Raw genomic sequence first — 22,246 nt, 5'->3', positions numbered from 1 at the left:
TGAGAACTTTTCAAATGTATACATTTTTGACCCAGCAATTCCATTTTTAGAAAAATATAAGAAATAATCAGAGCTGGAGTGCCTGGGTGGCTCAGTCAGTTAAGTGGTTGGCTCTTGGTTTCAGCTCAGGTCATGATCTCAGGGTCCTGGGATCCAGCCCCACGTCAGGGGCTCCCTGCTCAGCAGGGAGTCTGCTTCTCCCTCTCCCTCTGCCCCTCCCCGCTCATGCATGCTCTCTCTCTCAAATAAATAAATCTTTTTTAAAAATGTCATTAGAAATAATCAGAACTATGCAGTGTATAACTAATGGCTGTTCACCAAAGCAGGAGTTATCGCAGCCTTAATTATAATGGAGAAAAATTATAATTGAGTATCTATCAATGCAAGGTTGCTTAATTAACTTATGTTACTTCCATACAAAGAATCTTTATTCAATCATTAAAAAAAAATGGGAGATGCCTATAAATGCATGAAAGTTTACACACCCATACATATTTTCTTCTTGCATCACTGTATTTTAAAAACATTCAACGTATTTTCAGATTTTCTTAACTATATTTAGAAAGTATTTTCAAATATATTAATTTTATAATAAAAAAGGACAGGTTTTTTTTTTTTTTTTTTTTTCAAAATGATCATTATGGTTTTGTTTTACCAAATAGATTTTTAGCTTCTGGAATGCCTTCCTAGTTGTCAAGGAGATCCACTGTATCTGTTATCAGATGGAGATCATAGTGTGCAAAAAATAACCCTCTTTGGCACCTCTTAGAAGACCTGCTGCCTTACATGTCCAGGATGATCTTAAGCTATATAAGGAGTCATAGTGTGTAAGCTGCTTTATCCATTTATGCTTTAGTTTGGCTTATGTGATTTACATTCCTGCTTGTTTAAGCTCTTTGCTTCATAAAGAGCTATTGCACAGCTACTATGCTACAATTACTTGGTGCTGATTGTTTCCTATTTCTCCTTGGAGAGATCTGGGTCCCTGACTGGATGACTGGAGGAAACTGTCCATTGCTCCACTCTGGTGGGTGAAAATTTGCAATGTATTTTCCAGAGAGTATCAAGTCAGGGCATGGTGGACCCATTGCCTTTGTCTCTGCAACCCCATTTTGACTCCTCAATTCTTTCTAACAGTACTAAAGCAACAACAAAAAGAAAGAGGAAAAGAGACAAAAGCAAAGCCAAAAAAAAAAAAAAAAAGCCCTGACTAAACAAATCCAACCTATAATTTAGATGTGTAAGGGTCATGGGAAGGACTGGAAGCAGAAGTCTGGGTTCATCCTCATTTATTTTGATTGGAAAACTGGCTGTGGTTTTCAATATGAGCAATCTTCTACCTCCACTCTGGCTGGGTCAACGTGGTATGCATTAGGAAGCCTCTGCAGAAATGAAATTATAATGCCAGGAATGGGCCTGGAAAGAATGTTCTCATAACGAAAGGCCATGTCAGGTCTTTATCATTTCTTTTGTGGAAGCCAAGTCTCATGAAACAACAGCACATATATTCCCAGGAGTGATAGGACATGCCTTTCCTATCACTGTCACTTTGGAAGAATGTACCCAAGTCGTGGGAATATCCAGAAAGCAGAATTTACTGCAGGGATACTAATACAACTTAGCTCGCCTTTAACTGTTACCCGTGTGAGTGCGTAGTTTGGAGACTGTAGGTGTTTTCTTAACCTAATTTTATGTGACAGCTGGAGGTGTCACCTGGCAATGGTTCCTATGTCATTCACATGGGTCCTATTGATAAAGGTCCTCAAAGCACTCCATAGCCCTGCATAGTGTATACCGCATCTGGAATCACTGGCTGAATGTAATGTCTGTGTTTTCCATATCCCTGTAAGACTCTTGCTTACAGGAACTATGCCTTTTTTGTTCACTGTTGTATCCCCTGGGTTTGGCTTTGTATCTGGGGCATGGTTGACATTCAAAATGGGTATGTTGAATGGACAAATGAGAAATGTTGAAGGAAACATAGAAAAAAGAAGACCTCACTGAAAGGGGGGATAAGGGCCAGAGCTGATAAGATGGCAGGTCCAGTACAAAGTACTGTGGGTCTATTTGCTGATGTTCACCCTTAATCTGCACAAAATAATAACACTAACATCAATAATAATATTAGTTAAGAATTATTGAGAATCTCCAGTGTAAGCCAAGGCCTTTCCATTCCTGATGCCATTGAATTTTTATAAGAACTAGGCAAGACAGTAATTATGTGCTCATTTTGTGGATAAAAAAACAAGTGCAGAGTATTAATGTTACTCAAGGTCACAGCTGCAGGGCACATAGTAGGCTCTTGCCAAGGACTCATTCCAAAAAGGAATAAAGTGGATGAACCAAAATTCAATCAGTTCTTTGAATCCCAAAGCCTATGTACTTTTCATTCACTATATTCCTCTCCTTCCCAGAAAGAGAATTTAGATGAATTCTATCTGTAGAATGCACATACCTGCTTAATACTGAGCTCGCTCTTGTTAAATAGGTTTCTGCAGAAGTGGCTGAGCTGCTTTAGGAGTGATCCTCAGACCTCCTACAATATAAAGAAAGGAGGTACTCCAAAAGTTGGAATAAAGCTACCCTGGGGTGAGCTTCCTGGGGGTAAAGCTTAGGGCTAAGTTTTCTGACTTTCCAAGAGATAAATACAACAGACTCTGCCAAGGGTTTCAGCACCTTCCTGATGGGAGTGAAGAACAGCACCCAGGCAGCTCACCCCCGAAGGAACAGCAAGGATGAAGTGGCAGTAGCAAGGTACGGTGGCGACCAAGACCACGTATGTTAAAGAGAAGGAACAGCTGTGAGAGAATAATCTGAGCTGGCTGAGGCAAATGCCCAGAGCAAAGGGCCAAGTCCTTAACATCTATGTGTGGTTAGCTGGTTTGGGATTTTCTGGCCACTGGTGGAAAATGTGAAATCCCAGCAGACTTCTGACATTGGCATGCTAGAGGCTGGCTCTTCGGCCTTGGAAACTTGTCTGAAGGAAGCTGACCTTGAAAGGATGGGTGGTTTGAGGCAGAATTGCAGCTTCTATTGGTTGGGGCAAAGTAAACTTAATTTCTTTTTCCTTTCTTCCATGCTTAGTTCCAGGTCATTGAAATATGCTGCAGAAAATCATTGATCCTTGCAGAATAAGGCCTCTGTGTTCACCTTATGGGTTGAGCTTATTCTTCCATACTAGTCCCCTTCCAAGAGACGAATAACAGGGAAGGAACTCAGTGCTTACCAGGGCTGACTTGAAACAGAAACCCATGACTAATAGCTGAACTAAAGTTAGTGATTTTTGTGGGCTGAATGGTGTCCCCTAAATTCATATATTCACAGCACCTCAGAAGGTAACTGTATCGTGACATAAGGTCTTTAAAGAGGTGATTAAGTTGAAATGAGGTCTTTAGGATTGGACCCTAATCTACTACAACTGGAGTCCTTATCACAAGAGGAGGTAGGACACACACAGGTTGGGAAGAAAGACCATGTGAAGTCACAGTGAGAAGACAGATATTTGCAAGCCATGGAGAGAGGACTTAGAAGAAACCAACCCTGATGACAGCTTGATCTGAGACTTCTGGCCTCCAGAGCTGTAAGACAACACTTCTGTTGTTTAAGCCCCCCAGTCTGTGGTTACTTTGTTATGGGTGAGACTAATACAGTGGTCTAAGGTTTTGAAAATACTGCATGAAGGTTTAGGGCTGATAGAGCAGGGGGACAGAGGTATTGCAGACTACCTCTGACCCCAAATTTTGCCTACATAAGTGAATTAAATCATCAGATTTTAGTGTGCTTTAAACTTATGCAAAAACAGAATGTACGTTCTGTTCACAGAGACTATATAATTGGAATGATAGTAACAGCTATTTATAGAGTGTTAATTTTGTTCCAGCCTATGTTCCAAGTGCTGTACAAATAACCATTCAATCCTCACTGTAGCACTCTGAGATGGGTAGGGTAAGTATCCCCATTTTATGGATAAGGAAACAGTCTTACAGGCTTGAGTAATTGGCTCATAGTTACCAAGCTAGAGGCAGAGCTCAAGCTCTGACAGAGGAAGGGGCTAAATTAGGCTCAAAGGTGTTTAGTAGTTGTTGAGAGTCATAAAACAAGCAAAGAAGTAGCAGAGTTGGGGCTTCTCACCAGCTCCTCTGTATTCAAATGTTGTCTTTTCACTGTTCCTCCTAGATTGCAGTGAGTCAGACAAATGGTGTTATTTTTCAGCCAGTGTGTTTTCACCACTCTTCAGAAAAGGAACAGCCTGTTAAATCAGGAAAGTTAAAACATCAGTGGTGATGGCTAAAGATGTCCTTCTTCAACTTTATTTTTGCTCAAAACTTTTCGTCCTCATTTCTGAAACTCTTCAGAGTAAACCTTCAGCTTATGCTGAGTATTTATTATACATGATTGATCTTACAACTGGAATTATGCAATGATATAAGGCTGCAGTAATCCTTAAACACTGACTCATAGGCCCAGCTGGTGCTTAATTTGTATTTGCAATCAGCAATGTAGAAACACCTTTTTTTTTTTTTCAGACTGAGTAAACATATGAATCCAGGATCAATATAGATTGGAGACTGTTTACAATGAACAAAGCATGAGTTCTATGATATGGTGGGGAAAAGAAAGGAGAAGAAAAGCAAGGGCTCTTATCTAAAATTCCTCCAGGTGCTCCCATGTTGAAATGTCTGAATAAATTGTTACAGAATTGGAAAATTGTATATAAAAAGGTCTTTTAGATGCACCTGTGTTAAAATATATACACCTACAGGGAAAGAAGCTTTTGAGAACAAATATTTGTTTTGATTAAGGATAAGACGTGTGATGAGGGTTCAAATATTTGCCAAACACCTTACAGATGAGCTTGAAGATGACACATTTTTTTGTGTGTGTATGTATCTTTATCCCCTTTTGTGTACAGAACAATTACAGTGCATTCCTTGTGTTCTTTGGAAATCTTTCAGACTTGGGCTGACCTTTAAACTATATATTTATTCATTTATTCGGTGTCCTATTCATCCATTCAAAAATATTTATGGCTTGCCTACTGGTGCTCAGAACTGGAGTTATGACAGTGGATATGACAAAACCTGGTTCCTTTGCCCAAAGATCTTAGAGTTTAGAGAGGCAGTGAGTCATCAAACAATTATGGGAATGAAATGTTGTTGAATGCTATGAAGAAGTTAATGATAGTCTAAGTACAATAGCTAGGCCTAACTCCAAAACTAGCATTATTTCCCAGATGTGTTTGTAGAGGTGATATGAAATACCAATAACGAAGGATGAAAGTTTAAAAAGAAGAGTCACGCAGTGTGCTAGAAATTTTTCCTTTCACTACAATTGGCTTTGGGCTTATTATTTTATAGAACTGATTCTATAGCAATTGGGAAAAATAGGATATTCCAGCTCTTACAAAGTGCTTATTCACTACCGTATGCAATGCCATTAAGTTCCCATTAGACCAAGAGAGGGAATAATTTAAAATGTTGTCCTGTTCTGTCTTCTGGACACCCAATGCCATCCTTGGGATCTGTCAGAGCACCTTCAACAGAAGAGAAATCAAGAAAAAGGATGGAAAGCCTGGCTGTTCTCAGCCCTTTCCAGACTCCACTCAATGTTCTCAGATCTTTTCCTACTCCCTGAGTTGTTGTTAGGAATATGTTGTTTAGACACATTTGTTCCTGACTCAAAGGTATGGTTAAGGAAGTGTGAGCTCCTTCCTGAGAGTTGAGAGTTAATTTAGACTCCTTGAAAACTAAATTGATATTTTTTCATGTGGAAACAAGGAGTTCTTTCCTTCTCAACTTTTGAGTAGAAAGCCATTTAATGACCATATAGTCATTTAGCCAGTAAATTTATGAAGCTATAAAAAGGCATAAAGGAAGAAAGGGAGAAAGGAAGAAAAGATTCTGAAAGCCTGCAAAAACTACTGTAAGCAAAAGCATTTCTTGTTTTCAACTAGCTGACTTTGCTCCTGCAAACTGGACTCTAGCCAGATAATTATGGCCACTGTATAGTAATGGAGTTTTTAAATTTTATTTTATTTTGCTGTGACATGACTGAAATAAATTTAATTAGAACTCATTATGAGCATACAGCTTAAATAGCAGGAGAAGCTTAAGTGGCAACAAGCCAGTATTTTGATATTTTTTCTCAGTATTTTAGAGCATAGTATCCTTTATCAATATCAGTATCTGAAACCTGTCCTGCAAAAATAAGCAAAAGGGAATAGAAGTTAAAGATATTTCTGTCTGATAGTCAGTTTGTAATTTTAAGAGCCACTAAGTATAGAAGGTAAGACTTTTTGGGTTTTCTAAGTCTCTGATGCCTGGTTCTGAATCCTATCTGAATGGTTACTACATGGCCTGAAGGAGGGACTGATAATGATTCACACTTAAGAGAAAAAAATAAGGAAATATTCAGACCTTAGGTTCCAGGAGGTTGGAGAAGATGTATTTTTATGTTGGCTAAACTTTAATCAATGTTAAATTAGAAAATCAGAGGTATTCTTAGGGAACAAAAGAAAATCAGTGAAAAGACAAGAGTGTAAGTGCATGGAATTCAAGCAAAACCATATCTAATTGTTAGGCTGAGAAATTAGCTCCATGTGAATTATTTTATATGAAATTGAAGAGACTTGTAGTTTATTCAATATTCAGCATTGTTCAAAATGCCGAGTATTAGAAATCACTGTTGTACTCACTGTTTTGCTCCAAGGGAAGGCAATTAAACAAGAGTGATGAAGTTTAGAAATAGGAAATTTTGCGGAGCAATGATCTTATAATAAAATTAATAAATGAAGTGGAATAAAATACATCCTAGACTAGAACTCAAGAATAGAAGCTAGCTGGCATATTTTTTTTTTTTGACTCTCTGAGTTTACTTCAACAACCATGAAAAATGGAGGTAATTATGCTTTTCTACCCCCTGTTGCACCAAGGACAAACAAACCAATATATAAGAAGCCCTTCATGGCCCTCAGAGGAAAGGTAATATAAATTCACAGGATAACTTCAAGCCTTCAGCTCACGGTAAATGGAAGCATTCACCTCTTGTTCAGTTAACTCTTGATTTGGGAGCCTAGCAAGGTGTCCTGTTGGATTCAAGAAAGTCATGGATTATAGGATAAGAAAAGTGAAAACATCTATCATGTAACTCTTAGAAAAGCTCTTGCAAGGCTTGGAAATGTTTTCCAAGTTATGTAGCTGTACGGGATGGCTCAAGGCAGGAGGTTATCTTTGTAACTGCCTCCAATCATCTTCTCCTGGCTTCTGGTAGCCATTTTTGCCCATAAAATATGGTCCCACATGATTTCCCTACTATGTCTTGTAAGCTCTAAATCTTCTTGTAGCCAACATGCAGGCCTGAATGTAGTTACATAAATGAAGGTCCTATCTCAGGTAGGACTTTCTCAGCTACGGATGAGATGTTTGCCTACCACATTGATGAATGCAATAGATGTTTGTCTGCACTCACTGTTGGAGATATTTGAGTAGACGTGAACACTGAAGAAAGTAAAGCACTACTGAGTTAGGAATTCTTTGTGGGAAAGTGCTTTGCATCATGTCTTGAGTCTGTTAAATTGCTACAACTCTTTGGGAAAGGAATCGGTTGCTATGAATCAAGGTTCGTGAAAATGTTTAAATCCATCTATTTAGTCATCTCATTTAATTGAAAGAAATAGTTAAAGAGACTATAAAAATCATATGCAAAAGATACTAAATTATATGTTTATTATAAATTTGGGGGCAATAATATACAAAATGGAAGTAAATTAGAAGCCCAGAAATAGCAGTACACTCATGCCACTCAGAATACTAAGCAGTCGTTTCAAGTTATCATTATAAAGGTTGTGTGGCTATGTGAATAAATGCACACAATACTTAGTAGAAAAAGATGTAAAAATTATATACACAAAGTAATTGCAAAAATATGTAAGTATTTATGCAAGGAAAAATGAAAGGGAAACAAATACAAAAATGTTTGCTAAATGTTCACTTTGTTCCAGGTTCTGTTTGAGGAACTGAGAGAAATCAGTGAAAAATGACAGATAAGGGCACTGTTCTCTTGACATCTACACTTAGTGGAAGGAAATAAGAAACAAGTATATATCAGATAGTGACAAATGCATTGAAGAAAGTTTGATAGAGTGTTATTAGAGATTATAGGGAAGGGATTATTCTACATTGTAGATTCAGGGAGATCTCTCTGAGGAGAAGGACTATCATCAGAGATCTCAAAACTCTTGTTACCTCTCCCTCTTCCATGCTCTTCTCAGCTGACGAAAGGGAATCATGATCTTACCTCATGAGCGGGGATTCTTCAGAATGGGGTCATTCTTGTATTCAGGGGCTCAGGTTTTCTCCTTCGGGAAAAGAGTGCCTAGAAGCTGGGCTTGTTTGCTACAAGTCCTGCCCTCCTATGTGGCATTCCTTGTGAGCACTTCTCTCATCAGTCAGCTTTTGGAGGCCCACGCAAAGGGGATCTGCTAATATGAGTGTGAGTTCTTGAGTTTCCAGTTCACCTAGTCACCCATCTTGAATTAAAATGCTAATCCCGTGTGGTGAGCACTCAACCGTTGTACTGCATTTAGGATCACTTCCTTTTCCTTCTGTGCCCCTGCTGCCCACCCTGAATGCTGCTTTTCTATGGCTGGTGACCTCCAGTGGGGAGCTGGGGGTAGGGAGGTTCAGTCCTGAGGAGTCCCTCACAGAGGACTCAGGTGCTGAAGTGCTCTGCCTCTCTCCTTTATTGGCAGACAATGCATGGTGCCAGGGGTGGAAGGAGGACCTGTGATACACTTTGCCCTGTTGAGCCTCCACAGCAGGAACAGTAGAAAGATAGCTATTTTTCATATAAAGTTTGGGCTTTTTTTCATGGTTTTCTCATGTTAGGACTGGATACTTCCTCTCTCTTCCCCATAAATAGCAGACTCAAAGGCCATGTGGTCATAAAGCCATTCTAACTGCTCAAGTCCAGGAGTGAGGTGACCTTGCTTCTGGGCTTCTGTCCAGTGCATAGGGGGCAGCAGCCCAGGTGACTAGACTCTTGTCAAATGCATAAACCTTTTTCTCTGTCTTTATGACTGTAACAGGCCTGCAGTTCTGCAAAGAGAGAGTTGATAAAACCATAGCTTTACAGCCACCCACTAGACTGGGAATTTGCATGGAGCTGTGAGCTGAGTGGGTAGCCAGTTGCTGATATTGTTGTATGAAGGGTTCATCCCTCATCTGCCTTGAGACTCATACTATGTTTAAGAGCATCTAACTTGTGTTGGGGAAGAGACACAGTGCTCCTGGTGAATCTAAAGTGTTAAAATAAGGCTCTCCCCTTCAACCTTCCCAGCCACACACAGGCTCTCCACTGGTAGCTAAACCAGTATGTGCCTTAGCCACAGAGACAGATTGCTCTCACCTTGCACAACACCTTGCGGGGAGGGGGGCTGTTCTTGGATGGGCATTGGGGTGGAGAAGGAACAATGGGAGTGTCGTTAATCTGGTAGCCTTTTGTTCTGGAGGAAGCAGACGGACCTCACCAGGGAAGGATTGGACGGGTCTGTCTTATGTAGGAGTTCTCTGTAGATAAATTACTGAGCCCCCCCACCTTGTCTCCCTGGTATGTAATATGTGAATGAATGTGTATGTGTAGTCATCTGCACTGCATTGAAATCCACAAAACTAACCAGGTGCTCCTACCACTCAGTATCATTTGTCACTCTCTAGTCCTACCTCGTCTTTAACAAAACAATAATAATGCTAACAATAATCTCTTTTGGTTGGACTTTTTAAATAGCTGTTTTAAAAAATTAATTGTACTAGTAATAACTAAATAATTAGAAATTTCTTATAATTTCTGTGCAGGAAGACTTCTATTCTTAAAGTTTTAGCTTTGAGATTGAATCTACGTGAGAGTATCCACCCTGGGTAATTTTAATCATTTCCTTGTTTATCCTCCCCCCTTTTTCTTTGCCCTCGTATCTGACTGTTTCTGAGACCATGCTTGCCTCACACCTGCTTGGTATTCCAGCTCTGTCTCATCTTATCAGAATGCTAACACTGTGCTCACTGCAGCCTCTGGCCATGACTTTTAAATAACCGTATGGAATTGTTACAAGGATATATACTACATTGCATTGTCCAGAATTTTTCCCCGCAGAAGATGCTCTTTTTGGCCTCAATGGATCTTTCTTAGTTTTATTTTATTATGAATATAACGTATTCTATAAATCCATGACTCATTTTCAGTTGCTCGATAGGCTGTGTATTTAAAAGTTGTTTGGCAGGGAACCAATGTAATGCATATTCAGTCATCTGGTCCACCATCTGTCACAAATATGTTACTCGGTTACCATTAAAGTTTGATCCAGATTGATTCAGAGGGCTTTATAAGAATCTACCTTAGAACAGAACCTTAAAATATAGTCTGTCTGACTTGCTCCAGCTTGTCTTTACAATAAAACTCACTCTCTCTCTCTCCCTCTCTCTCTCTCACACACACACATGCACACAGGCTGCTTTCTTCTATGCTGAAAATACCAACTTGGGCAAATATCACTATTACGGATTACAGTCTGGTTTGCTTCTATTATATAAACATAAGCTAACTATTACCTCACTAAAGTTGTTCAATCTGTACACCATCTCAGTCAGATGAGGCTTGAAATATTACCTCCTTCAAAAAGTCTTCCATAATCTTGACCTGGTTCTAATAATTTTTGAATATATATTAACAGTGTACCTTGACATTCAATGCATATTGCATTGTCCTAATGGGAAGATTTTTGGGAGGCATTCTTAAAGGGTCATATCTATAGCTTCTCTATACTGAAGGTGTGGTCTTTTGTGGGAGTTTGACTGCAAAGATGGCCTCCCAACAATTTTTCCCCTCTGTATGTTCATGCTGATGGTCACATCAAGAGGTAGAACCTATTTTCTTCTCCCTAAATAGAAACTAGCCAACAGAAAGCAGGGAAGTGGTATAGTGGGAATTCTAAGCCCAGGCACGAGAGGGCTTGTGGCTTCCTTTTGAACTATTTGTTATCAGAATGATCCCTCTTAGAACCCAGACTCCATACTGCAAGAAGCCCAAGTTACATGGAGAAACAATGTTACTCCAGTTGACATCTCACGTGAATTCCCAGCTGAGAGCCAGCATCAACTGCCAGTCCACTTGACATTCCAACCAAATAAGCCCCCCGATGATTATGGCCCATTGCTGAAATCACATGGAGCAGAAGAACCATCTAGCTGAGCCTAGTCAACCCAAAGAACCATGACATAGAGAAATAATGACATAGTTGTTGCTCTACAGTATTAAGCTGGACACTGGATAGCATTAGATAAACAACATGCCTTGTAAGGACCTTGTGCCTACCATGGGGCAGGATCTCCAGTGAGCAGGTATCTTCTGTGGGGAAAAAAATAGCACCAGCCCTGAGACTAAGATTTACCAAAGGACTTCCCTATGGGCCTTTTAATAGCTCAGGTTTCCCAGAGAACCAAAACTCTGTCAAAGTTCCTCACTCTGGGACAGGGAGAAGCAGATGGAATTCTATGAATATCTGTGAAGATTCTGTGAATTCTTGCTCTTATCCAGTATTAGTCCTACACTAGTGCATGCATCATTTTTATATTTGTTTTGTAAATTTTCTGCATATTCTTCCCCATTTGCATTAAAAGCTATTCAGAATAGTGGGAACAACCATGGGCTTCTTCTCAAAGTGTAATCTTGACACTACTTTTGGGTCTCCTGTGGCCTATTTATCTTCCTGTAAAATGAGAATAACAATACCTACTTGGCAAAATTATTGTAAGGATCAAGTGAACAGAACTGGGTGTTTTCTATAATATCTTAAATACACTTAAAATTTATGTTTTATATCTAGGGTTTTGCTATATTTTTAAACTTTTTTCTTATTTTGCTTTGTCTTGTATATTACAGAGATGTGACATTTAAATGATAAAAATGTTAATTTGGGCTTAGAAACAATGTGATATTTATCAATTTTTTTCCCCTGGAGGATTTGCTGGCAGTGTATAAATGGGTACTTTCCCTCAAATAATAAATTATAGCACCACAACACACTGAACAATCCCAAGGCAAATAGTTTCCTGAAGTGAATATGATTAAACTCAGCAGGAGGGTGACGGATCACTGACTTTGCTAAGTTTGGATATACAACTATTAGAATGACCTTCCTGGTCAGGCAAGGCTGAAGTTGTAAAAATGGCTCCAGTAGATAAGCAATGAAACTAAACAGAACAAGTCTCTTCAGGAAGCAGAACTTTAAAATGGCACCCTTTTGTAATCAAGCTCAACACTGAGATTTGTAGTTTCTAATTGTCTCCTATTTTCACATTATTTATAAATGAAATCCAGTTGAGTAAATGACTCAGGTAATGGTGTATTGTGAACCATGCATATGGCACCTTTAAAAATGAACTTTGCAATACTTAGTATGCTTCTTTTGGCTTAACATAGGAAATCTTGTCAGAACTTAACTGTGAGGAGATTATATTTGTGAACTTCTCAGTTGTTTTAATGTTCCATGTCCCAGGAAACTGACTCTGGAGGAAAACTATGTCCCGGGATGTCTTGACTTGCATGCCATTAAAGATAAGAGGGTCAGTGCCCTTAAAGAATTTTACTGCTCTTAAAGGAGCCTAATAAAAGACAATTTAACTGAACAGATACAGCATGAAGTTGTTTTAATATAAAAGAAATATTTTTCTCTTACTCTTTTTAATGGAAAGTGTCCTCAAGGTTTTTGAAACCTAATTTATGAAAAATGTGGGGAACATCCAGTTTTTTCAAGCATGCCTGTGTATTTTATAGCTCAAAGTTATGTAACTGCAAATCACTGTGTACTGTTTAAGTGTTGGGAAGAGTAGATGAGTACTGACTACCTTCCCAAAGATTGTAATCTGGAGGCACCCAAGGAAATGAAATAGGAAGTAAATCACAGGAATCACTGGACTCACTATTCCTGTCCACAGCCTCAAAATCACTTGGCTTTGGATTGGAAGTGGGAAGGGTCTTTCTCCCCTGCCCTTCCCCGGATCCTGAACCAACACTGCGACGTATAAAGAAAAGCTAAGGTGCTCTTTTTTGTGTCAGGGCTCTTCACCTGCTCCTCCACCTATCTGGAATGTTTATTATTATTCGCCCCCAGGTCCCTTTTTATCTGTCAGGTTTCAGCCTTGATTGTCTCCAGGCAGAGAAGCCTTCCATCTGAACAACATCTTCACCCTCTTCTGTACCACACCCTCTCTTTTGACTGTGTAGCAGCTATTAAATTCTGTAATTATTTATCTTCAGTCCATCTCTCCCACTAGAATAGGATCTCTCCAAAGGGAGGTAGATAGTTCTGGGGGAAATAGAAGAATGAGGTAATTCTGAATAAATGGATGGATGGAAGGATGGATGGATGGATGGGTAGGTGGATGGATGAAGGAATGAATGAATGAGGCAGAGGTAGACCTACAAGTGTATACCTTCAGGATGTGCTTATAAAACTGCACTGTATACAGGATCATGGGGGAAAAGGTAGTTTGTGGATATACAGAACCTTTATGGAGACGAGATTCATTTCCTGACTTTCTGCTTGTGGCTCACTTATCTTGTGGATTTTCTCTGGCTAGATTTTAGATTCCAGAACGCGTCCTGCCACCACATAGAACAGGTTTTGATTGCCTTGCTTAGCTCTGATTTGATATGTGCTCTCTGAACACTCATTTTAATATCAGTTAAGCTAGACATAATTGAGAAGGGAGATGAGCAGCTACGGGTACAGATGCATGTATCTCCAAAACAAACAAAAATAATGAGCAGGGAAAATTCCATATGCATTGAGAGACTTTGCATTGCCATAAGGAAAAAGCATATTTTTTTTCTTAGAAATGAAAGATTGGAGTATGAAACCTTGCTCTTTCCTTTAATTAAGTCACATGGTCTTTTTGAGTCTCCATTTCCTTGACTATTATGTGCAGATAAGAGCAACTGCCTCAATTTGCTCTCAGAATTTCTGTGAGACATCCATGGCATGATAAGCCCTTGGAAAACTATAAAGCTCTCTATCCATAAAAGGAATTGCTTTTAGAACATAATTTAGATATTAAGCTCCATAATACATAAGCCAAAGCCTGTGAAGTGCGGACATAACATACAACATTCTCACATGTTCCTGTTCACGGAGAAAGTCAGCATTCTATGTTTAGTCAGTAAACATGCATCCAATATTTCTATGTTCCAGGCTCTAGAGTTGACACTGGGGGAATAAGATGGAGTATGTGTCTACGGAGTTGACAGTCCAGTGGAGAATATGAGGCAGGAATAATGAGTGCATGCAGTAAGTGCCATCAGAGTTAATGCTAGGGGAAGTGCCAGGTATTCCAGGAAGGTTGCTGGGAAACATTTTTGAAGGCGATAGGTATCACCCAAGACCTAAAATAAGAATAATGAGGTTAAAGGGTAGGAGAAAGAATGCTTTAAGAGGAGAAGGGAATTTTGAAGTCCAGGCATGAGCACAGGAGAAATCCTAGAGATTTTGTGGAAGACAGAAATTGTAGATCCGGATGACGCTCACTGTGTGAGGTAGAGCATGGCAGGAGGTGAGGAGGGGAAGCTAGATCGGAGCCAGGAACTGAAGGAGTTTCAACTATATTGTGAGAATGAAACAGGGATCTTGAAGGGTTTCAAAGCATGGTGGGGAAAGGGCAGGTGTTACTCTGCCGACAGTACAGCAAATAATTGGGAAGAGGGGGCCCAGGGATGTAATTTAAGAGGTTGACTAAAGAAACTAGGCAAGAGGTGGAGAAGGGTGGTGTCAGTGGGAGTGGAGAGACATTGAGGTGCTTGGTTTATGGAAGGGGGAGAGTGAGACCACACATAGGAGTCTCCCCTGCTCCACCGTGTGGGGGAGCTGTTCCTTTCATGCTAAGGGTCAGGGTCTCTCAATACTAATTGCTCCTGTGTCTTCAGACTTCATTCCAACTCTCAGCCAGGAAGTAGAAGAACATTTCAGAGTGGCTTCACTGTTTTTCTTGTTTCTATTCTTAAATATCCCATTGAGCTTAGGAAGGAAAGAAGCCTGATGTATAAGACATTTTGTGTGGTGGCTTCTTCAGATAAACTTACATAGAAAAACTGTACTCCCTCCCTCCCCCCCACTAGAAATGAAATGTCTAAGTTTCTAGTTTTCCATAAATCTTGGGGGCTATCTGATTATATTTAGCAATAAAGAAATTTTAATTATTGCTCAAACTTTTGGAACACAATAGATACATTAAATGCTAAAATAGTTAATGTTATTTACTGTTTTGAATTGATGTGCTGAAATATGTTACGAGGCAACAGTCATTATATAAACGTTACTTCTTGAGACTGGATATCAGAGGAATGAGAGGTTGGAATGGGAGAGCCTTGTTTGAATAAATCCTCATTACCCATCTCTTTTCATTAAAAAAAAAAAATAAGGAATACATAAAACGTACAGACATATCTGGTTCTTTGCACTTTTCAATTGCTTAGATCGCACATAAGTTCTAAGAAAATCCTAAAGTGAAAAAATTAAGACAGGGACTTAAATTGCTAGAGAAGAAAAATTATAGAATATTAATAATAATCACTTCTACTGAGCACTTACTATTCTTCCAGTCAGGTGTTGACCAGTAGGTGATAGAACTAAGATTTGGACTCCGGTCTGACTTGACAGTCTACGGTAGGCAGTTTCCCTGAGTTTAATCTGGCATCCCATGGGCCATAAGAAGGTCTAAAAACTCATATTTTGCTGATGTTATGTGACCCTGCGTAATGTTTTCATCTTGCTTGTCAATTAATTGCCAACACTTTAAAATCAAGTTACTTCACACATGTTCTTGAATTTGTAGCTTTTTTTAAATTGTGAGATCTGACCTGGGTTTTGCTTTGCTTAATTTTTTTATGAAAAACAAGTCGGTTGGATTTCAGCTTCAGAATAGGATAGTACAGCATAACGTAATATGGCATAAAGTAGTGTATAGCCTATACTCTCCACTTCACCGCAATTCTCACTATTTCTTACTGCACTACTCCCAATAAAGCCAAGTGTGAGATGCCATTAATGATGAATGCTTGCCTTTCAGTTTTGCTTCAGATAGAATCAGAAAGTGATAACTGTTATATATTCAGGTTTCTCTACTGCTGTTAAAAACAACAACAACAAAAAACAAAACCCCTAAAAGGTAGGGCATGCAAGCTGGTGCAGCCACTCTGGAAAACAGTATGGAGGTTCCTCAAAAAGTTAAAAATAGAGCTACCCTATGACCCAGCAATTGCACTACTGGGTATTTACCCAAAGGATACAAAAATACAGATTCAAAGGTGTGCATGCACCCTGATAATTATTGCATCATTTTTTACAATAGCCAAATTATGGAAGCAGCCCAAGTATCCGACTGATGAATGGATAAAGAAGAGGTGGTGTGTGTGTGTGTGTGTGTGTGTGTACATACAATGGAATATTACTCATAAAGAATGAAATCTTGCCATTTGCAATGACATGGATGGAACTAGATGGTGTTACGCTAAATGAAATAAGGCAGTTAGAGAAAGATAAATACCGTATGATCTCATTCCTATGTGGAATTTAAGAAACAAAACGCATGAACATGGCGGGGGAAAGGGAGAGGCAAACCAGAAAACAGACTCTTAACTGTAGAGAACAAACTGAGGGTTGCTGGAGGGGAGGTGGGCAGAGGGTGGACTAAATGGGTGAGGGATATAAGGAGGGCACTTGTGATGAGCACCGAGTGTTGTATGTAAGTGATGAATCACTAAATTCTACACCTGAAAGAAAGAAAAGAAAAGGTAGCTGAAGCTGCATGTTTACAGAAAAATGAGAGAAAATATACATTTCTGAGGCTTTGAAAAAATCTGCTTATTTACATGAACTTCCTGGCCTGATGCATTTTTGATACTAACCCTCTTATAGGCCCATTACCACTTCAGTATGGAGGCCCAGAGAGGCTCAGGATGAACACTGGGGTATTTTTAAAAGATCCAGTAATCTAAAGCATTTTGAGAATTACTGGGTTAACAATGCCGTTGGTTAGTGCCAGAGCCTGGTCTTCTGCCCTAACTGTTGAATAAGTGTGCGGATGACTCCCATGGAGCAGAGAAGCATGGCTGGCTGTAGAGCCCATCCCAGCAACAAGAAAAAGCCATCCATTTAAGTGAAAAGAAAGGCCTTTTGTGTTTTCCTTTCATTTTACAGTTTCTAAGCTTTGCTTATTTCTGTTTACTCTTTTTTGGCAAATATTTTCAAAAATCTTTCCAATTTCACATAGCCAGTAGCCTATTTATAACAAGACTGCCTTTGGGAATAGCTGTGCCTAATACTGGTGAGTCATGATCCCCATCAGCAGGAAAAGCATAACTCACAGAGTGGGGAGTGATGGAAACCTAAGCCATTTCCTACTCAACTTGAAGTCTAGAAAGTTACTGGGTCATTTTTTTCCCTGAAAATCAAATGAAAGTATACTAGAATAAATGTTCTGGGGCCCCAACTCTTAGCAGCCTGAGGAAGGAAGAGTGAGAATAGGTAAAAACTGAAATAGAGCAAAGAGCCCAGTTCATTTATAGGCAGCAAGGGTACAGCGCATAACAGAGCCTGAGACTTCCCTCAAGAATTTCACACATCAGTTTAGGAGATAACACTGACAGCAAAGGGAATAAGTGAGGGATCTATTTGAGGAGTGGCTCAGCTCAACAGACTTCTGATCCAGCATTTCTCTGTAAAACAGATACAACTTTGTATGACTGACTGAGCACAAAGTGAAGATCTGAGAATTTGTGGTTTAAAAGAAAATGAGGCATATCGAATTAAATGCCTATTTGTATAAGTATCTAATATCCTGGAGGTAAACCCTTGAACTTAGTATCCAATTATCAGTCCCTTTTTTAAACAAGGCTTCAACATCTTTCAGTATTGATTGATGACTCGATTTGGAGAAAATTCAGAAGTAGGCGCTCTGGATTAGCTTCAGCTAGTAAATGCTGGACCTGATTTCTGAAGATCCTCAGTCTCAGAACAGATTTCATTTTTGTGGAGAGTCTTAACTTGATAGAGGGAGACAGTAGAATTTGCGAACACACATAGAAGAACCACTTTAAAATATTAGTGAGCTTACAGTATGAAATTTTTGTTGTGTGCTATACCTCAAATTTCCTGTATTTCAGCTGTTTGGGAACAGGGAGACAAGATTTAGCAGGTAAAGTGACCATATCTGGGTCTTCATGGGTTGTTAAATGGGGTTCTAGTTTATTTATGGTTAATGCCTGGGTCTAATTGATTGATATCTCAGTAGTGATTTCTGTGAGTACTTGTCTGTATGTTTGCACATGCCAATTGTATAACGGTGAAGATATCGCCTCTAGAATCTTTTAGATTTGATCTGAATCCTTGCACAACTATGTACAAGCTATATGACCTAGGACAGCTTGCTTAGTGTTTCTAAATTTTAGCTTCGTCCTATGTAAAACCTAAATAATAATAATCTTTACTCCATAAAGCCATTGTAAAAATTAAATGAGATAATGTATGCTTAAAGCAAATAGTGTCTATGTCATGATCAGCGCTTAATGTTAGATACGGTCCCCGTTGCTCACCATAATCATCAGATGATCTCCTACCAAATACTGGTTATGTATAAAAGTATAGTTTCCTCAGTTTCTCCTTTTTGAAATCTCCAATCTTTGCATTTAGAATGTATGTCTCTCTCCTCAACTTTGCTTAGCACTTTGCTTAAAACTTTATTACTCCAAAACTAAATTATTGTCTGGCTTGTAACAGAGTATTTATTTCCCTAATATACAGTGAACTCCTCAAGGGCAGTTTCCATATCTCATTTATTTTTATTTCCCAGGACATATTAAAATGACTGATATCCATAATATGTTTGTTGTAATAAATGCTTCCAGGTGATTAGTTACTGTTTCTACATTGGTCTTATCCTTCTATTGCTTAGCACAACTGTGATAAAGATACTTATGATCTGATGAGGATACCAAAGAAAACAAAGTTAGGAATTAAAAACAGAAAATGGTGACTGGCATACTCATGCATTTTAAAACTTTTTTTCTAGTTGTAAAAAAAAAAATTAGTACCAGAAAATGTCAAGAAGAGGAAAAATATTTACCAGTGATCCCTTCACTACAAGGCAAACATGATATATATTTTGTCATATACTTTTTTTAGTGTTTTAATATATTTTTAACAGAGGTAAAATTAACACATGTGTATATGCATACACACATAAGAAAATGTTCTCATTTCACTTAATGTTAAGTTAGTAAACCATTCCAGTAAAATTTAAAATCTTTTTTGCGAACATTATTTTTGATATCTACATAGACAACCATGTCCTGTTTTCTTCCATTCCAGTCTGTATGCTGTTTATTTGCTTTTCCTACCTCATTGTGCTGGCTGGAGCTTCCAGTACTAAGTTGAAAGTCTTTCGAAGGGAAATCTTAGCGGGAAAGCTTTCAATTTTTCACCTTTAAGTATGATGTTAGCTATAAGTTGGTGTTGTTTTTAACCAAATTGAAATGCTTCTATATGCCTAGTTCCCTGAGATACTTTATAAACATACTTTGAACTTTTTGCTAATCCTTTGTGCGGGTGTGTGTTTGCATCAGTTGAGATGGCCATGTGATTTTTCTTCTGTAGCCTATTATTATGGTGGAATGATGTGATTTATTTTCAAATATCGAAAAACCTTGCATTGCTGGAATAAATCCAACTTGGATATTGCCTGTAGTTCTTTTTGTATATTGCAGAAATTTATTTGTTAAGAATATTTGCATCTGTATTTGTGAGCATAACAGTCTATAGTTTTCCCTTTTCAAGCTGTGCTGGTCTAGTTTTGGTATCAGGGGAATTCTAGTTTCATAAAATGAATTAGGAAGTGTTTCTTGCACTTTCTTGAAGAGATGGTAGAGAATTACTGTGCATTATTTTTTAAACATTTGGTAGAATTCTCCAGTGAAACCATCTCAGCCTAGAGATTTTGTTAGGAGTTTTAAAATTATGACCTCCACTTCCTGATTAATTATAGGGCTATTAAAATATATTTTTCATGTTTTGTATTGTGCCCTTTTCAAGAAGTGTGTCCATTTTATTCGAGCTGTCACATTTATGTGTGTAGAGTTGTTTGTAGTATTCCCTTAATAGCATCCAGGTGTCTGTGAGGGCTGTATTGATGTCTTCTGATTCCTGATTTTGATAATTTGTGTCTTCTCTTCCCCCTTGTCACACTACTTTTGTTGCTGTGACTGGAAGTGGGTCCCCATTTCCCACCCCCATGATGTTTGGCTGGAGTGCAGTAGTTGCATTCTTGCTATGTTGTCTCTCTCCCGGTCCTTAAGGAAGAGCCAGCTTTCTTTGGGCTTTTTGTTTTTCCACCGGTCTGTGCCCATTGGTATTTCTGGTTTGCTGGCTTCTTCAGTATCTGGGATATGTAAATCAAAAAGAAAACCTAAGGAGCTCACCACCATTTTGTTCCTTGGTCCCAAGCTCCCTAGTTTCTCCTCATCCTTCTCTCTGTCTTTCAGAGCCTTCATATGTTTTTTTTATATATAATGTCCGAGGTGTTGAGTTGTGCTTAAGTGAGATGAACAGGGAAAAGTACATCTATCTACCTTCACAGAAATGGAAATCTAAACATAAGTATTTGTATGTGCAAGACCTGTATGTTAACAACTACAAAACACATGGGCGCCTGGGTGGCTCAGTTGGTTGAGCGACTGCCTTCGGCTCAGGTCATGATCCTGGAGTCCCGGGATCGAGTCCTGCATCGGGCTCCCTGCTCGGCAGGGAGTCTGCTTCTCCCTCTGACCCTCTTCCCTCTCATGCTCTCTGTCTCTCATTCTCTCTGTCTCAAATAAATAAATAAAATCTTTAAAAAAAAAAAAAAAACAACTACAAAACACAGAAGAAAAAAGTCTAAGACCTAAATAACTGGAGCGATAGATAGTGTTCATAGACTGGAAGATTGAATGTTGTTAAGATATTAGACTGATCTATAGATTTAGTGTAATCCCAATCAAATCTCATAGGATTTTTAATGGAAATGAAGAAGCTCATTCTAAAATTCATATTTCAAAAGAAAGAATCTAGAAGAGCTAAATAAATTTCTTGGAAGAACAAAGTTGAGGAATTCATACTATTGATTTCAAGCCTTGAGATCGAGCTATGGTAATCAGGACAGTGTTGGCAAAAGAAAGACCCATATGTGAAGGAAAAATAACAGAAACTAGAAATAGATCCACACATATATGGCTAATTGATTTTCATAAAGGTGGAAATGCAAATCAGCTCAGAAAGAATATTCTTTGCATTAACTGATGCTGGAATATGTATATAAAAAAATCAGCCCTAATGATGTACTCACATGATACGCACATCACATCATATACAAAAATTATTTCAGAATTGATCACACATCTAAATGCAAAACCTACAGCTCTAGAACTTGTTAGGGAAAACACAAGGAAGACTTGGTCACTTTGGATTAGACAAAGATGTCTTAGGTAAAACACAAAATGCACAATCCATAAAAATTGATAAAATTTGGATGTTTTCAGAATTAAAGACTTTTGCTTCTCAAAACACAGTTGAGAGAACATAAAAACAAATAACAGACTGGGAGAAAATATTTGCAAAACACATATCTGGTAATGGTGTTATATCAAAAATACATAACAGCTCAATACCTAGAATCAAATAAACCCATACAAAATAGGAAAAACAGATGTGAACGGACACTTCAACAAAAAAGATACAGAGATGACAAACAACCATATGAAAAGAATCTCACTGTCATTAGATATTAAGAAATGCAAATTAAAATCATTAACAATATTTCTTAGAATTTAGATAACCTTGAAGTGGCTTAAAAAACAAACTAGGGCACCTGGGTGGCTCAGTCAGTTAAGCAACTGATTCTTGATTTCAGGTCAGGTCATGATCTCAGGGTCCTAGGATCAAGCCCTGCATTGGGCTCCCTGCTCAGCAGGGCATCAGATTGTCTCCCTCTCCCTCTGCCCCCCCCCCCACTCATGCTCTCTCTCTCTCTCTTAAATAAGTAAATCTTTAAACAAAAACAAACTGGCAAATTTATAGAGCAACTTGAAGTCTCATACATTGGTTTGGGAATGCAAAATGGTACAGCAACTTTGAAAATCAGTGCAGTTTTTTTTCTAATTTTTATTCTTTTTT

This window comes from Mirounga angustirostris, unplaced genomic scaffold (assembly GCF_029215605.1).
Source record: "Mirounga angustirostris isolate CCGP_5_RB_7025 unplaced genomic scaffold, mMirAng1.0.hap1 SCAF_13, whole genome shotgun sequence".
Taxonomy (NCBI): domain Eukaryota; kingdom Metazoa; phylum Chordata; class Mammalia; order Carnivora; family Phocidae; genus Mirounga; species Mirounga angustirostris.
This window is presented reverse-complemented; position numbering follows the sequence as displayed.